The 18,251-nt window shown below is 29.9% G+C and overlaps 1 protein-coding gene across 4 annotated transcripts in view; it reads right to left on the reverse strand.

The window, feature by feature from the left end:
* Nucleotides 1-17,876, reverse strand: part of LOC132946253 (ring canal kelch homolog) — a 45,977-nt gene extending 28,101 nt beyond the window's left edge. For 2 of the 4 annotated variants that reach the window (XM_061016148.1, XM_061016144.1), the window contains exons 1-2: nucleotides 17,569-17,876; nucleotides 2,896-3,042 (exon numbers count right to left, since the gene is read on the reverse strand). The gene's annotated coding sequence lies outside the window, so the exon portion shown is untranslated. The remainder of the gene's footprint in view (nucleotides 1-2,895; nucleotides 3,043-17,568) is intronic. The other 2 variants (XM_061016150.1, XM_061016145.1) reach the window with 1 other exon arrangement.
* Between the last annotated feature and the right edge of the window lie 375 nt (nucleotides 17,877-18,251).

Below are 18,251 nucleotides of genomic sequence, written 5' to 3' on the forward strand. Positions count from 1 at the left end.
CATTTTTTATTATAAAAATCGCGAAATTGTATAAACGCATTTTAAATATTTATAAAAATGTCAAACCAAGTTTATGGTTTATAAATAATGTAATTATTTTTATTTATATCATTATTATTATTATGTTCTTAGTGCCCAACTAAAATATACCTAAATAAAAAAAACACGTAAAAATTGCATAATAAATTGAACTATAAAAATTCAAGTTATATAAAAAAATTAAATAAATTTTACTTTTTGGAATTAAAATTGATAATAAGATACATTTCCAAATTATATTCATTAAAATTAAATCTTCTATTACTGAAAATATGTTTGTACAAAAAAAAACTACGTTTTATGTCAACACTAGTTATTGGTGCATATTTAAAACAATTCAATAAGGTAGGCGTTATATCTAAATTAACACCTTTTTTACCTGACATGACTTCATAATAATAGATGTAATAGTTTTATACCCTTATTTTTTTTCATTTACTTACATAAATTTGCCTTTTATTTTTTAAAGGAATATTTGTTAAAATATCTTTAATTTTTCTAAGCATATTCATACTTTCAAGTAGTTCACTATCCGATGATTACACAAAACTTATGTGTAAACAGAACAATATTATTGTACTTTGAACTTGCTATAATTGATTTTTTTTTTAAATATAATATTAAACAAATACAATTATTGCTCAACTTAGAATCTAATACATTAAACTCTCGTTATGTCGAAACTAAAGACACACTGCAGTTTGAGCTATCAAAAAGTTCGAAATATCTAGAGACTAGTTTCATTGCAATTGTAATAATTTGAAGGGGATTTAAATTTAGTTAGATATTACGAAAAATTCAAGATAACCACGTGGTACCGATGTATCTGAACCTTCATTCATCGATATGAGATTTTATATTTTGTTCTCCGAACCTCTAGGCAAATAACCGGGAGCTTTTTTGAATATAAAAGAACTCTTTTCCAACGGTCAGCTTCGATTAAACCGAGACACTTTCTCACTCACGGTGCCTATTAATAGGTAGTATAATATATTCCTAATAAATAAACCTATAGGTACACTATATTTAATTGTATTCAGTATTTTTTTAGTTGATATTTTATTCTTATATTTACGTATACTTCTCTGCAGAGAATGCTCTTGCCTTTAGAGTTAAACGTGTATAAGTGGGTCTATAATATCGTATATACGATAATACGATGACATTAATTACCATAATAATTAATATTTAGCTTAACGTGTATTAGATATGTATATCATTTTTAAAAATGATACGCGAGAAGTGACCAATTAATTATGAATTACTAGGTATACGGTATCTATATCTATATAGTTTTCAATGAAAAATTATTATTGATTTTTAGAGTATCTCGAATGTAAAGTCCTGCAAAGTAAGAAAAACTACCGAGACAGTTGCTTTGGATTCTAAAACAGTTCAACATATCCTGTCTACAAGTTCTGATATAGAAAGTAGAAAATCTACTTCCGACAAAACTAAACGCCGTGAGGCCCACAAGGCGGGTTTTTCCCTGCCCGTAATCACTAAGCCTGCACTGGTGGAAAAGCCTGAGCAGAAACAAATAAAAAAGCTGGTGTTAAAGAAGGATGGAGTATGTACCTATATATTATTATAATGTTATTAATGTAAAGTACCAATATAAGTCATATGGTTCATATCCAGAACTCCACATACATTTATTACCATCCTTTGCTTATTTACTTAAATCTTGTATCCCTTGAACAGCGCGTAGAATCAGACTTTTTTTATATTTTATTTATAAATTATTAAATAGCTATATAAACTGTCCTATATAACTTCTTAACCCGTAATGACATAGGCGCAATTTTAACTTTTGGCTTGGATGGGCTAAATATATTAAAAATATATACAATATAGCATTTTGAAGTTGTACGATGAATAATAATAAGCTAGGTATACGGTATAATATCTATATAGTTTTCTATGAAAAATGTTTATTCATTTTTAGAGTACCTGGCGTGTAAAGCCCTGCAAAGTAAGAAAAATAACCGAGACAGTTGCTTCGGATTCTGCAAGAGCTCAACATAGCCAGTCTTCAAGTTCTGGTATAGAAAGTAGTAGTAATACGTATTTAATTAAATGTGATAACAGTTGGAGAAACCGGGGAAGTCTTAAGTCGTTCTGACGTATAAGTAGTAGGTTTGAGTGTATCTATATGTAAGAACCTACCTCGTCAGTCTTCATTGAGTAGGTCACTGTAACACTGCAGCAATGGGTGTGTATATGTGTTAAATTAAAATTCATTGATAAATAATATAGATATTGTTATATAACCTGCAGAATGAATGGTTATAAGAGAAGACATTCTGTCAGCATCTATTTCTAAGGATATTTTATTAATTATTTATTTATTTTTCCATTGTTCTATTACTAATATAGCAGTGTCCCAAATCTTTTTTTTTTACGTGGGTCAAACCTAGAAATTTAATTTACCAGTCAAAAATGTCTATATTTACTGCTTTAGGTATATGAGTAAGTCATACAATTTTATTATATAAGTATATATACCTCTACCAGCTACAAGGATATACCATAAAAACCCACATAGCCACATAAATATTCCTACGACCTAGCACCAAATTATTGGAAGGAAGTAGACAAAAAGTGCCCTCTGCTCCTGAGATTTAGTGCAACTGTATGGTAAGTAGGTACCTAGGTGGAACCATGAAAAAGTAGGTATATTTTGTAATAGTATAATAAGTTATGTTGTAATCAATAATAGATTCATAATATTATATTGTATACATATAATAGGTAGGTTTATAATTTATATTGATTTAATGATAATTATACGAACTGGAAATAATATATATTATGGGATAAAATAGAATTTCTGGAAAAATATTGTATACCTACCTTTATGTGTGTGTGATTTTTTTTCTGGTGTTACGTCTTTATTTCTTAAATTGTCAACATTGCCTTTTGTTTGCTTCTTTGTTTGAACTTCGTCACAACCTATATTTCCTGACTCTCTCTTGTCAGCCTTAACCCCGTCGTCAACTCCTAGAAAATAGAAATTACAAATGAAAAAAGTATTTTAAATAACCCTTTAAAATCAGGCTGACAAGAGAAAGTCAGGAAGTTTATATTGTGACGAAGTACAAATAAAGAAGCAAAAAAAAGTCAATGTTGACAATATAAAAAATAAAGACGTAACACCAGAAAAATAATCACACACACATAAAGGTATACAATTTTTTTCCAGAAATTCGCTTTTAGCGCATAATATATATATTGACACGACTTTGTAATTTGTATAATTTTAAAGGGTTATTTAAAATACTTTTTTCATTTGTAATTTCTATTTTCCAGGAGCTGACGACAGGGTTAAGGCTGACAAGAGAAAGTCAGGAAATGTAGTTTGGAACAAAGCTCAAACAAAGAAGCAAAAAAAAGGCAATATTGACAATTTAAAAAATAAAGTCGTAAAACTAGAAAAAAATCACGCCCACATAAAAGTACCGTAAAATGGGGTAACTTTGATTTCACGGGATAACTTTAATAGGTACCCATATATTTTTATTCACCAGAGTACCATGATGATTTAATTTTTTTTTCATAAAATGGGGTTACTTTGATATCACATTAAGAAATATAGGTATAAATTTGCCCACTACGTTGTGTAACTTTGATAGCTATTATAAAGATTGATATCTCAAAAGATAACATCAGAAATTTAAAAATTAAAACGTTAAAATATTGATCATAACTATCTGTAACTAATATTTAATTTTGAGAGTTTTATCGTTAATACTACAGAAGTTATCCATAAAATAAAAAGTAAAATTGTTATAAAACAGTAAAAATGTATCAAAATTACCCCATTTTACGGTATACAATTTTTTTTCTGAAGTTCACTTTTAGCGTACCTTATGGATCATTCCTCCGTAAAAAACAATTTTCACATTGAGTATGTGTCATCAATCAAAAGTGAAATTCCAAATTGTATTATTGCATTTACATATGAAAATTATTACTTGCCGAGTATTGGCCTTAAAAAATATTTAGAATTTCACTTTGATATCGAAAATTGATTTTTGCTGTTGACAGAATTATCATCGACATGCACATTTCGGTAATATTCATTCTAAAATTATTAATTATACACGCTAAATTTTTGATGTGAACAAAAATTTTAAATATCAAATTATTTTACTTTTATTATCTTTTATGGAAGTTTTGAAAAACATCTGCGAATATAGGTAAAACCAAATTTTGTATTTAATATCTATGATAATGTCTTGAACCAATATGTGACCTATGTGTTTCACCTTTTTTTAATTCAGACATAACATTCGTCGTTAAATCGTGTAATATCATTAAATTCACAACTCTACTTAGATCTAATGTATTATTTACAAGTAGGTAGGTATTTTTTTAATTAGGCGCCTAAGAATATTTAGTAGCAGTCATCACAGAAATTGTACCTATACATTCAATTAAAATTATACTTGCATAGTTGTATATTTGTATATGACCATGATCCAAAACATCTGCAGGCAAAGTTGATTTAAAAATAAAAATAAGCATATTAAAAATTAATTTTAAGAATCCAGACATAGTCAAAAATTTGATTTAGGTGTAATGATATATCTAAAATGTTTTTAAAATATTTATACCATTGTCACTACCTACAGCCATATTTTATTATGTAAAATATAATATTATAATAATATAAAATATGTTCTTTTAGATTTATCCTAATGTGGACAGAAAAAGAAATTTGTTCGCCCAAATGTATCAAAGGTATACAAACCGTACAATCAGACATTAATCATCAGAAATATGGTTTCATCAGTGTCCTAGATCTTAAGTTTCAGTAGAGTATTATTGAAATACTATTTTTTGTGTAAATAAAGTGTAAATTGTTAAATAGTTTATTTTAGTTGATTATTTTGAAAAAACACAATTCCTACAGGTAAACTTAGTGGTGTATTTAGGATTATGCTGCCCTAAGTACACATTTTTTTAATGCCCTCTTCCTCCCCCCGATAGTTTTTTTTAGTGGCAATTTTTCTCACCCATAAAAATCTTACAACACATGTATACCACATAATAATAGTGATAGTAATAGTATAACCATGTAGTATAAAAATCTATCGAGTGCCAGTGATAACAAACTAATCAAAGCAAATTGTAAAATGTATTAATTTATTTTTATCTATTTATAAAATAGTAAACATATTAAAAGTTAATATTTCTTGAAAAAGACATCGATAAAAGTCGCATAATGGTATATATGGCCTTCTTGCATCAAAATCATGGTTAAAAGTTAAATATATAAAATAATATAATATAATATATATATAAAAACGAAAATATCGTCCAATGATAATAATTTATAATTTATAATTTAAAAAAATTGCATGTATCTACGGTTATTTTTTAGTTCCACCAAACAATCAAAATCAATTTTGTCAAAAACTTGTATTTTGCGTAAAGATCCCGTTTTTCATCAATTTATTTTGTTTTCTGTCGCTTTTGAAAACTATTGAAAATTTGCTATTTTTGACTTCTTTAAAGTATCAACTATATTCACTTTCCCACTATAAAAGATACTTAAGTTGAACATCGAAGCATTATTTCTTTTTAAATATTTATCATGTATATATAGACACACACCCAAAAAAAACATCACATATTATAGTAAAATTATTGCCTTCATCGCTCTAATATCATCTAATATTATGTATGAAATACAATAATAATAATATTATTGTCATCAGAATAATTATTTGTTATTAGAAAAGTATGTGAATATAAATATTAAATATTCGTTCATAAAATGATCAATGCAATAAGACCTTATCTCAAAATATTTATTGGTTTTATAAATAAATACTATTTCTGGAAATTTAAGTTTTAAAAAGTATAAGTTTGTTACAAGAAACGTTCGAATACAATTTGTTATACTTATGTGTGGCTGAAGATAACTTACAAATTACCGTAGTCTGTAAGCTATTAAATATTAAAAACGATCTCTTGTACAATTTATCATATTTGATATAGGTACGGCCATCTTGTACTGACAGTACAATGTTACTAACACCATAGCCGATATGAAAAGTTTAGTTTGGGCACAGCAAAAGAGGTTTTGGTATTCGACGACAAACGCGTATTATTAGATGATGTGGACATTGATTACACAGAATAGCTTTATATTAATAGAACGTTTTGTTACCTAAATCATTGTAAATCTGTTTTAAAAAAAAAGCTCCCACAAAAATGTGCTACCCTTCAAAAAAATTGCCCCCCATCACCCCCCCCCCCTCCTAAATACGCTACTGGATAAAAGGCTACATCCGAATTGCGTGCCAATAAAAAGAACTTTATGTAAATGTGGGTTCCGGCATTAATTTCAGCGACTACACGTCATTAATGTTTATACAATATTACATTATTATCAATTATAGGTATGTAATTTTTGTTGTTATCGTGGAAAAAAATAGTTTTAATGGGACAAGTGGACAACGTCTCGAGTTGAAATTGGTGTCACAAGTTAGGTAATTTTAATACAACATATTTTTTTTCTTGATATAGAATACTAGTGTAGGTACTAGTGCAGCTTTGAAAAATGTTAGAAGATATCATTCAATAGTCAACACAGCTTCACATCTAATTTATAATATTAAAAAAACTCTCTAAATCAATGTTTTTATTTTTTAAAATATTCTTTTCTTAAATTTTAAAAGTGGTGTAAAAACATTAACTTAATTAGGTGCCTATGATATGCAAATATTTTTTTTTTTATTTACACTAAAAATGGGATCAATATTATTCTCCTCAGTCATTAAAAAAAGCTATTGATGACGTCCAAAAAACTTACATATTAGTCAATTTCTGTTTCAGATAAGACATGTTAAACTATGTGTTATGTGACACATAAATTGACTATAACTAATGCATATGGACATTAGTTTTTAACTTCGTGTTGAAAAAATTTCTATCTAGATTCTTCAAAATTATTAAAAATATTTCTGATTAATAATTTATAATGAAAAAAGATTGATTTTTAAATGAAAAAAAGTTCATCATCCCACGACATTCCTATTAAACCGTTTAAGTAAGACGAGTATTTTTAAATACGGTATGAGTATATTTAATAATTCCAAAAATCAAAATTTGAGTAAATTAATTATAAATAATTACAATGAAAAAATGGAAGTAAACATGCTTGGTAATTTATCCTGTATAATATTGTAATATTATTATAAAAGACGTCTGCGGGAACCGAACGGGCGATCGGCACAATAGTTCAGAAGAGCCCTGCGGCCAGTAATAAATTGTGATCCATTATTATATTGCGAGAAGGCTTTTTTTCGTATGTCTGACCACCGTCTTCTAAATCGGCGACTTTATCGCGGACGTTTCGGATAGACCACGTATAAACACGCGCCCGCACACACACACACACACATTTCCTTTTATTGAAATAGATTATATTTTGATAATAAATATTATGACCATGTGACTGTTCCCGCAGCGACCATGTCGATATTCATCAGCGGCATGTGGCTGGGGTGGTCAGGCTAGGTGGTGGATAAGTTCGTCAAGCACGAGACGGACTTCAACGCGACCATGGATCATATCTTAAAATAATTCATATGTTTATATAATATTAGTAATAATGGAAACATTAACTAAAGTCCTACGTGTGTACCAAAAATTGTATTCCTAGCTAATTTATTTAATATTTTATAGTTGACCAAACATTCATTGATTTTTCAATTCGCTATCCTGGAAAAGTTGTTTTTTGAGTTGTTGCAGTCTTGAACTGTATAGACGAATTATTATATCATTAAATTCAAATTTAACACCATCCATTACAGTGACCCACTTGTAACCTACTGTACAGCAGAGTGACATCCACTTACCCACTTTTTTAATTTTGTATTAAGCTATCTCGGAAACGAATCGGAATAGCTTATTAAAAAAATTGAAAGTGTGTAAATAAATACATTTATAATAAAAATTAATTTTACGAATTATTTATGAATAACCTATAACTTATAGGTTGCTAAAAATGTAGGTCATTTTTTCAAATGATTCAATAGTGTTTCTGTATTTTTAAAATACCGATTATATTTGTTGCTTTTAGGAATCATCTTATAGTGGTATTGAATTATATTTCAAATAACTTCATATATAAATCCATATCGATATCGTTATTCGTTCATTTTTATAGTAATTTAAAATAGTAAATTGGACACAAGGTGGTAAAATATCAGATTTTAAACCTTTTGAAACACTTACGGACTGACATACCAATTACCAGCAGGGTAGGTAGTTAAATAGCAGAGTAAATATGAGCGTCAGTTATGGTGCTATACACTACTATTATATATAGGTAGTAGGTACTTGTAGTACTAATCAAAGATTACTTTTTGGAGTCATAACATAGATATACTGTAGTCATATTATATAGAAACAAATAAGATGTTATACGCAGTAACAGGTATTGACATTAATTTTAAAATTACGTTTATATAATATATTATTATGTTAGTTGTTACGGATTGACTTGATCAAATTAGGCGGATCAAATATTGAAATATGTGGGCAATTAATTTTCTATATTTTCTATTATTATAATATTTTCATAATATTCATACCAATAAATTATAAAAGAAGTTTAGTAAAACTCACATTACCATTTTATAAGTCTTTGTAATTTCGATAAAATTTTTATATAGATATATAACCTTTTTTTTTCTTTTTGTCTAGTTGATCCTAGTTGAATAATGCGTTGTTATGGTAGTATAATATAGTGTTTGAACCATAATTATTTATATCATAAAAGCTTCCGTGTAAAAAATTAATATTGTATACATTACTGTTAAATAATCGAAGAATATTCTATAATAAATAATTTATTGTATTATAAACGTTACAAGACATGTCAAATATTGCCGTGGTAAAGAGTAATAATATGTCGGAAGCCGAAATTTGCTCGCCGTCCTCAGAGCAACTATTAATTCATAAGGTTTTCGACGATTTGAGAAACTGGTCGGCAGACTTTGCTAAGTTGGGATGTCAAGGTGATTTCGCCGGGCTGAAGATTAGGAGGCAATGGAGGTCAATGCCAAACATACCGTTGGCATGTTGCGTTGATGTCGTATGGGTGGAGGCCTATAGGTGCAGGCCACTATCCGTCGTGATCAACCGACGCAAACCGAAACGGTCTTGAGTTACGAAGAAATAACTCAAAGTACGGAGGATGTCGTATTGGTGCAGGACAGTATCCGTCGTGATCAATCGACGCAAACGAACGCAAACAAATGCAAACATACATCCATATGGAAACGGATAAAGCGTCCCTTCGTCCGCTTGTTCACTCGCTAACTTCAACTTTATCTGAACAAGCGGACAAAGAAACGTCTTATCCGTTTTAGGATAACGTTTAAGAAATATATTTTGAATTGTGTCTGCGTAAGTCACATACATCTGTATTGTGTTTATTCACTGATTTGTGAGCTCTGTATTCCTCTATGGCTGTTCTAGTATAATATTGTTGCACCGTATTATAAATTTTTTCCATATAACTATTAATATCACATTTCGGTAGAAGAGCGTGGTTATCTGGGAGGAGACCTCATATTTTTATAAATAATATATGAATTTGTTTTGTATTGTTACTATTTTGCACTTTGTATTGTAACTAATAACTATGTATTTGTTTTGTATTTTTACTATTTTTCACCTTGTATTATAACTAATAACTATGTATTTGTTTTGTATTTTTACTATTTTTCACCTTGTATTATAACTCATAACTATGTATTTGTTTTGTATTGTTACTATTTTTCACCTTGTATTATAACTAATAACTATGTATTTGTTTTGTATTGTTACTTTTTTTCACCTTGTATTATAATTAATAACTATGTATTTGTTTTGTATTCATATAATAAATTATTAATTACATGTACCATTTTATGTTCATTGGCTTATTTTTCAATTATATAATTACTAGCTGAATAACCTAAAAAAATTATGATTAATTAACTCATTTTGGGTGTAATTCGCTCTGCATATGTATGGAAGCAAAATCATATTATATTTTAATTTTTAGCCATCCCGCGTGGCGTTAGCGCGTTACTCGTGAGTTTTGCTTATGGTAATGCAAACAGTATAATATACATTTACCAGATATTATCTGTATACCTGAGAGGCTAAATAGTCCAAGTCCATTATTGTAACTTTTCAGGAGAGCCAAAAAACCGTTTTTCAACTATTTTTATTTTACTTAAATGGCTGGTGTGAATTCAATTTAATGGTTATACTAACGAGGTTTGTTTTAAATTATATAGACTATAATATTCTCAATAAGATGAATATTTTTTCTTTTAATTATAGCTTACCTATAATTGTTTATTTTACGATTTAAATGAAATGTTTTGGACTTGGATCATTTTGCTCAATGACACAGTGGACTTGGACTCTATTAATCTCCATGTTAATTTTGATTATTTTGAAAATATTATATCATTGACTGTTGTTAATTGTAATATACGTAGGTAAAAATTATAATACTATATTGAATAATTTACAATTTTTATGAATTTTATTAAGGATGTCCAATACGACCATAACCTTGCAAACGTCTGTCGGCCCGTTCGAATCCCGCTATTCATGATTTTGGTCGATGGCTGAACCACGTTAATTATGCATGTGATGTCCAGATGACACCTCGTACATGCAGACCCGAATGTCCGACGCACGTTCGTCGTCCGATTGGATTTCACCAGATCGCACTCACGATAATATAATGCCACCGATGGCAAATGCACTCAGGTATTGATATTCCGTAATATCAATATGAATTATCGAATGGCTAAGCAACGCGTAAATTTATTACGTGCCGCAGCAGTAACAAAACGGAGAGTTCGACGACTAATATTAATTGATCACAGTCCGCGTACCCCGGCGGTAGGCCTCTGTTGGCGGCGGCCTGACGGGAAACAGCATGCGGCGGCGGTGGTGGAGTCTTTTTTTTTATAGACGTCTCTATGCCTTATCGGCGTAGACCTGCGACAAAAATTAATATTGTCGCCGCCGGAGTCGGCACCTAGCAAATGTAAAATACTAATAGTTTTAGTATTACTAATAATGATAGTTTAGCAACATTATAATGTATTACTAAGTGTGATAAGAAGATACCTACCGCATTAATGGATTATTAGTTTACTAGCTTATAGTAATTATTGTTGACTTAGCGGCTGGCGGTATCTACGCGTATACCTACTTCCTATTCGTAAATTGCTCTTAATATTAGAAGTACCTTCTTAATAAACCTACTCGTATATAAATTATATTTTACGGTACAGCGGTCATAGTATCAGAATAAGATAATTGTTTTTTCTCCATATTATAAATAGGTAGATAACTCTACAAAATGGCTATTTTCAAATTGTTAAAAACCAAAAAATATATTTGGTACACACTGGTATATACAAAACAAGACAAGTGCCGTACGAGATCCATGTTTTTCAATTCAACATAATATTTATTAATAACCACAAGACGTGTTCAACGAGTCTTCTATTATACGTTTTACGAGATCCGTCGATAATATTAGTTAAAACGACGTCGATGTCATTACTCATTAGTCATTATTTCAATTATTACCATTACTAAAATTACGCGAACGTAATATTGATAATGATCTCGGTCGTCCAAACACTGGCCGGCCATATACGACTACCACCGCCCGACCAATCACGTCTCAATAATCCTGCGGGCAATTGTTTCTTACCAAGAAAATATTATTATTTTTAAAATTATTTAAAATGTGATTTATTAATAGAACCGTCCAATATTATTTTGTATTTTTATTTTATTATAATATCATATTTTTCATACTTATTAAATAATATTGGATCTCATATCGTATATTGTTGCTCGTTTTAGTTAATATGTTAGATCTCATTTCGTATTAAGAGTACATCGTAGTATCGTACCCACATGACGTGTTGTTTCGACATACTAAATTACTAACTTATAACGAAGCTAATTTTTACGTTGCTTTAGTGGCTCCGAAGTGTAATGTTGACAGTAGATATACTTATTTGTGGAAGGTGTTAGCAATAATTCAAAAATATCGAATATACAATTATTTAATATAAACATGTAGTGGTAGGTACACGCTAGGTATACACAAAACAAATTATACATGAAATCCATGTTTTTGAAAACTGCTCCAAGTGGTCAACTATGGTCAAGTTACCAACTTTTACGTTACCTATGCATACAACATAAATAAGAACGTTACGAGTTCTGCTGACCACGGTGGTATAGACTTTGTGTATTCATATGTAAGAAAATTGTATTACAATTCGTTAAGAGATCTGTTTAAATATAATAATTATCATATTAAAAGTCTCACAAAAACAAGGTATCTAAAGTTCTCTGCGAGAACCACATTATAGAAATTTATTTTTATTTTTAAAATTACTATACACCAAAATACCAAATATAAATAAGAGCGTTACGAGATCCGTTAACCACAGTATAGCCAGTAGGTATTGTATAAACTTTGCGTATTATATTTTGTATGAAGATTGTGTTTTATTTTAACAATTTGTTAAGAGATCTGTTTAAATATAAAAATTATCATATTCAGTCTCACACACACGAGGAAGGTAAAGTACTCTGCGAGATACACATTGTAGAAATTGATTTATTTTTAACATCACTACAGTGAACGTTACGAGATCCGTTGATCACAGTAGCATAAACTTTGTGTATCATATTATTATATTGTATGCAGTTTGTATTACAATTCGTTAAGAGATCTGTTTAAATATAATAATTATCATATTAAAAGTCTCATATACACAAGGCAGCTAATGTATACTCTGTGAGATCGACATTATATTATTTGATTTATTTTTAAAATCACTGTACACCGAAATACCAAAATATAAATAAGAACGTTACGAGACCCGTAGGAGTATAAATGTATAATACACTTTACGTATTACATTCAATTTTATAAGAAGGTTGTGTTAGAATTCGTTACGAGATCGATTTAAATATAATATTATTATATAACAAAATTTAACTAGTACGTATTACTCTAGATCCACAGCCGCGGACCACAGCAGTACCCTAAGTAGACACCTCCCCCCATTTAAAAAATCTTCTATGGCAGATGTCATAGATAAATTAGGTGATCGACGCCACTTTTGATATTCATTTCTTCTACCTTAGGTAGTTTCAAGTATACAGATGCATGTGTGTTTTCTGAATGAAAAATACTTTTTAACATTATGTAGGTCTGCCCGACTGCGAGGGTATCTTACTACAACTAGCAAAGTGGAAATGAACAGGAAGTGATACGTATTATAATATTAATGTATATTATACGGCCGATTTGAGTATGTCGATGGTATGATGTCATGATGAAATTTAGGCTGTATTATATTATTGTTAGTATGTACTTCATATCATAAACTATCCAAAATATTGTACATAATATTTATTGTAAAAATTGTAAAATAGACTGCTCGCACGTGGTTCAAAAAATATTAAACATTTGCATGGCTCCAGTTGAGCGTTCTCGAGTCTACTACGAAGCCGATATAAATTATGTTTTAGTTTAAACTTTAAACGATATTGTAATAAAATATGGTTTTGAATCGATTATATTAGATCTGGGGATTAATAATTAATGCGACGTTGCCGATACCTAGATCTCGGAGATGGCGTAAATATCCATGCATAGTGTGCTGCAATATTAAATAGTTTTTATGTACGTATCGATAGTGGTGCGCCCTACATGGAACACACCGATACTAAATTACACACAATATATTTCTTGTTTTCCGCATTTCATGAGATCCGGTTAATTTCAATGAAATATCATGTCAAATCATCAGTAGATTTCATTTTAAGCAAAATCGTTGTCAGATTTCGGATCTCACTTCGAAAAAGGATCTCTCACTTCGCTGCTCGTTTACCATATGTTGAATCCCATTTCGTATTAAGCATAAACGCACACGCCGCTCGCCAAAGGGTCCGAACCATTAATTTGTCGTCCCCTCTCCTCCCGGACCACGTCCACTCGAGATTGTAGTAATTAAGCCACAACTAATAAATTACCTAGAAAAGCGAATAATTACGACGACGTCTTCGTTACACACTCAAACTGCACACACACATAGGGTGGGAGAGAGAGAAAATGGCGAAATCGCAACCAAAGTTTGGGGTATAAAAAAAATGACCACAACAACAACTACACGACAATGGTCACGTGAGAAAATAAATCGTGTTATTATATATATTTCTTTGCGGTGGTAACCGATTTCGTGCGAGAGGCCTATACCACGCGCGCAGGTATAATACATTACCGAATACGCGCACGCTTACATAACAACAAAGTTAATATTGTAATATCATAATCTCGACCGTTATCTTTTTGGTCCATTTCGACTATATAATATCCCTTTTCTCATGGATTCGAAATTCAATTATAATATAATCGTGATCCGAGACTTGGCCGCTATGGTAACGTGTCCGTCTGTTGTGTTTTTGATGGTAAAATTATTAAATAAAAAAAAAATATTTCGAAATGTAATGTGCAGTGCCTACCAGCGAAGTTCGGGTCTTCAACGGTTAGAATATATTATTAGAAAATAATAGAAAATAGCTGCAGAGTACGGTATATTTTAGGTATATTAGGTATATTATGGTATATGCTTCATTACCGAATTGCTTTTCGAAATAATACTTCACGACACAGAACGAACCCTGCAATATTATTTATATTATTACTATCGTTAGGCGTTGTAGCAGAATCGCCTATCCAAGTCGCCGCGTCACCGTAATAATAATTGCATATTGTATTATTGGAATGCATTAATATAAATTAATACCCACGACAAGTTATAAATTATTAGTATCCGTCGTCATCAGGTACATATATGTAAATAATACATATAAATATCACACAATCAATTAATTAATTAGTCACAAACATAATATCTTAAACATAATTTAGTAGATACCTACCTATATTTTAAAATTTAAAGAAAGTACCTAGGTACCTAATCACTGAAAAAAAAAATTAATTCTGATAACCAATTTATGGTAATAACAACAATGAAAAGCAGTTGGCTCAGGGATAGCAGTAATTTCAATTAAGAATACCAATCAATTTCGGTTGGCTGTTATTAGTTGTTTTTACAATAACAATTGTGTTTACTACTAAACTTGATCTGTTAATGCTTACAGAAATAATGTAACAGAAACACATACATTCTTGTTCAACTTACAAAACACATAAAACCAAATGTTAGCGGGCAAAATACATTTTGTAGGAACAACTAATTTATGTCTTATACTATTGTTGAAGGAACAATATATAACCATGAGAGCAGCAAATCATATCACCTTAGAGCGGGCGCGGCAGTGGTCGTGATTTCGAAACACGATTAAAACATAATATTATTGTTATCATCAGTTTTGCGAACGATTTCAGCTGTGCTACATGTCTGAGAAGTAACTAAATATATACAATACAAATAACAGTTGTATTGTTTAAACTTAGCAAGATCACAAATAGAGTTCTATACTTCTATACGACTGTAAACAATTTGTAATTTTACATAGAAATTGTAATCATGCAATTACTGGTATAGTTGTACTATGCGATTACTTATAGATGTAGGTAACAATATTATAATTTAAAACTGTTATAGAGGTCTCTGAGATATCTTAGTATGTATGAAAATATTAACTGATAGTATATCTAAAGATAGAAATTATAAAAATCTATTGAAATCGCAGCAATTTTCAAATCTTAAATATAAAAACTAATTATTTTATGAATTTCTATTTTCTAACTCAGAATAATTTTCAAATGCTCGTGATTTAAACGAAGTCTGTCAACATTTTACCTTTAGACGCTCGTAAACAATTATTGATAATTTACATGCAACTTTTTTTTTTAAATCTGTTACACTATATTTAGTGACTATAATAACAACCTATTGAGGAACCTCGAATTAAATGTTCAAGTTTTTTGATAGGGAAAAAATTCCGAAGTATGAAATATAATCATTTTTACCGTCCCGTATAAAAAATAAAAACACACACTTGCCTTTTGTTAAATTTAATTAGTTGTATAAATTATGTTTGTGAGTATATTAATTGCATTAGGTACATACAATACATCACAGATTTATATAGGAAGCGGTTGTTTATACGTTTATCATATATTTAAAAAACATTTTAAATTAATGAGAAGTAAAATAAAAATTTGTTTCATTGTTTAAAAAAATCAAATATTATAATATTGTATTTTTCAAATCATTTTGAACAATATCAGAGTTATAGCCACTTTAAATAGAAATGATTGTAGCGTGTTTTCAACATTTTATTAGATAATATTCCCCGCGGCCTGCATTACAATCCGACACCAATGACAGTTAATATAATATAGAAACAAAACAATTTTTAACATATTGTTAGCCGCATTAAATTTCCTAGATCATTGTTAATCATTTTTAGTAATTGATTATCCAACCAACATTTCTGATACAAATTCAGTTTCATATTTTATTTTATATCAATTAATAAAGCCTGAAAACTTAAAAAAAAAACAGAATTTGACCTTAATTTATAATAATAATAATAATAATAACGACATTGACCAGAATATAAACCGCATCAGACACCACCGTAAGTTGTACTGATGAAGATCGAAATACGATGAGAAATTGTAATGTAATAAAATAATATAAAATCTGATTGCGTTTTTAGCAAAACACACCTCATCGGGCCGGGAACGTACCTAAAGTCTTAATACGCGCGCCCGTTTACCAATTATTTATTAACGCAATAACACCTAGAAATGGGCGACTGTAAACTCGGTTGAAGGGGAAAAAATGTTCAAAAGGTCTATTTGTAAACTCGGGCTGTGTTTTGTTCGGGTAAAAATGATCGACGTGTAAACCTGGCCCGAATAAAAATATACGTATAATATTTTTGAGAACCATTTACCCAGAGGACACCGCGGTGAGGAGACAATTATCATTATCTTCCAAAAATTCATTTCATTTTCATATCATTATTCATAGTATGAAATTCGTTGTATAAATGTAATACAATTTTACAATCTATCTATAATTCTACTACCTACCTAAAATGTCCGGCCGAGTATTTACAACGAAAAAGGTTAACCGCGGGCCCAGTTTACATTTTCCCTCTAGAAATAGGTAGGTAATAGTTACAGGAATAACTTGGTGTGTACCAGCTCGAACAGCAGTGGTCGGGTTCGCCGGGCAAACACTGAAGAGCTAAGTGATGCTTAGCGTGTGTTTGTGTATCCTTAAAGTTATAATATAACAAATAACAGCAAGTTTTGGTAAACATTTAGTAGGTAACTATACATAATTGACAGGGTTTCGAATTATACACAAGATTATAAAGAAATTAACGACGGCAATATTAGACGAATACGAAAAATGTACGGACACGACAAAATAATACATAATAATATGATGTAATAAATAATAATAAACTCACGTCTTGATTGTGGAGCGCAGACTTGCTATAATATAAATCCTATGTACAAAGTGGAGATTCTCGCCAGGACGATGTAATTGGGTGTAAACGCACAACAAAAAATAACAATATTAGCGGCGGTTCGGACACTGTCGATATTATAAAAAATATGATTATAGAAAATTCCTAAATAGATAACATAGAATATAGCCTACATAGAATAAAAAATTATGCCAATGATAGCCCTATTGTGGCCCACAAAGTGTAACAATGCGATTTGTGCACAACGAACAATACATTTTTGCGCACGCCGCGCCGGTGTTAGTGCGACAACGTACAGTCCGAGACTAACAATTACGGCGGCCGTGTTAATGCGTTACGCGCAGCCAATCCAGCGGCGTGCGATCAGGGCTTGCATCTGACAAAAAAAATTCCGTTTTATATTATTTACAATTAAAACGTTACGCGTACTTAACAATGTCAACAATGATGACTATAGAAGCGGATTTGACCTCAAAAGTTGATTACAATCATGTGTAAAATTGAAGAATTTGCTTCAATAAAATGTAGAAAAAAATATTAATAATTTATCCTTTATATAATGTATTATCTTAATTATTACTAATACAAAAAATTTTGTTTTGCATTTTTTATTAATTGTACTATGGTATAAATAGTTATGTTTTTATTTATTTATGTAACCT

This window comes from Metopolophium dirhodum, chromosome 6, assembly GCF_019925205.1.
Source record: "Metopolophium dirhodum isolate CAU chromosome 6, ASM1992520v1, whole genome shotgun sequence".
NCBI classification, from domain to species: Eukaryota; Metazoa; Arthropoda; class Insecta; order Hemiptera; family Aphididae; genus Metopolophium; species Metopolophium dirhodum.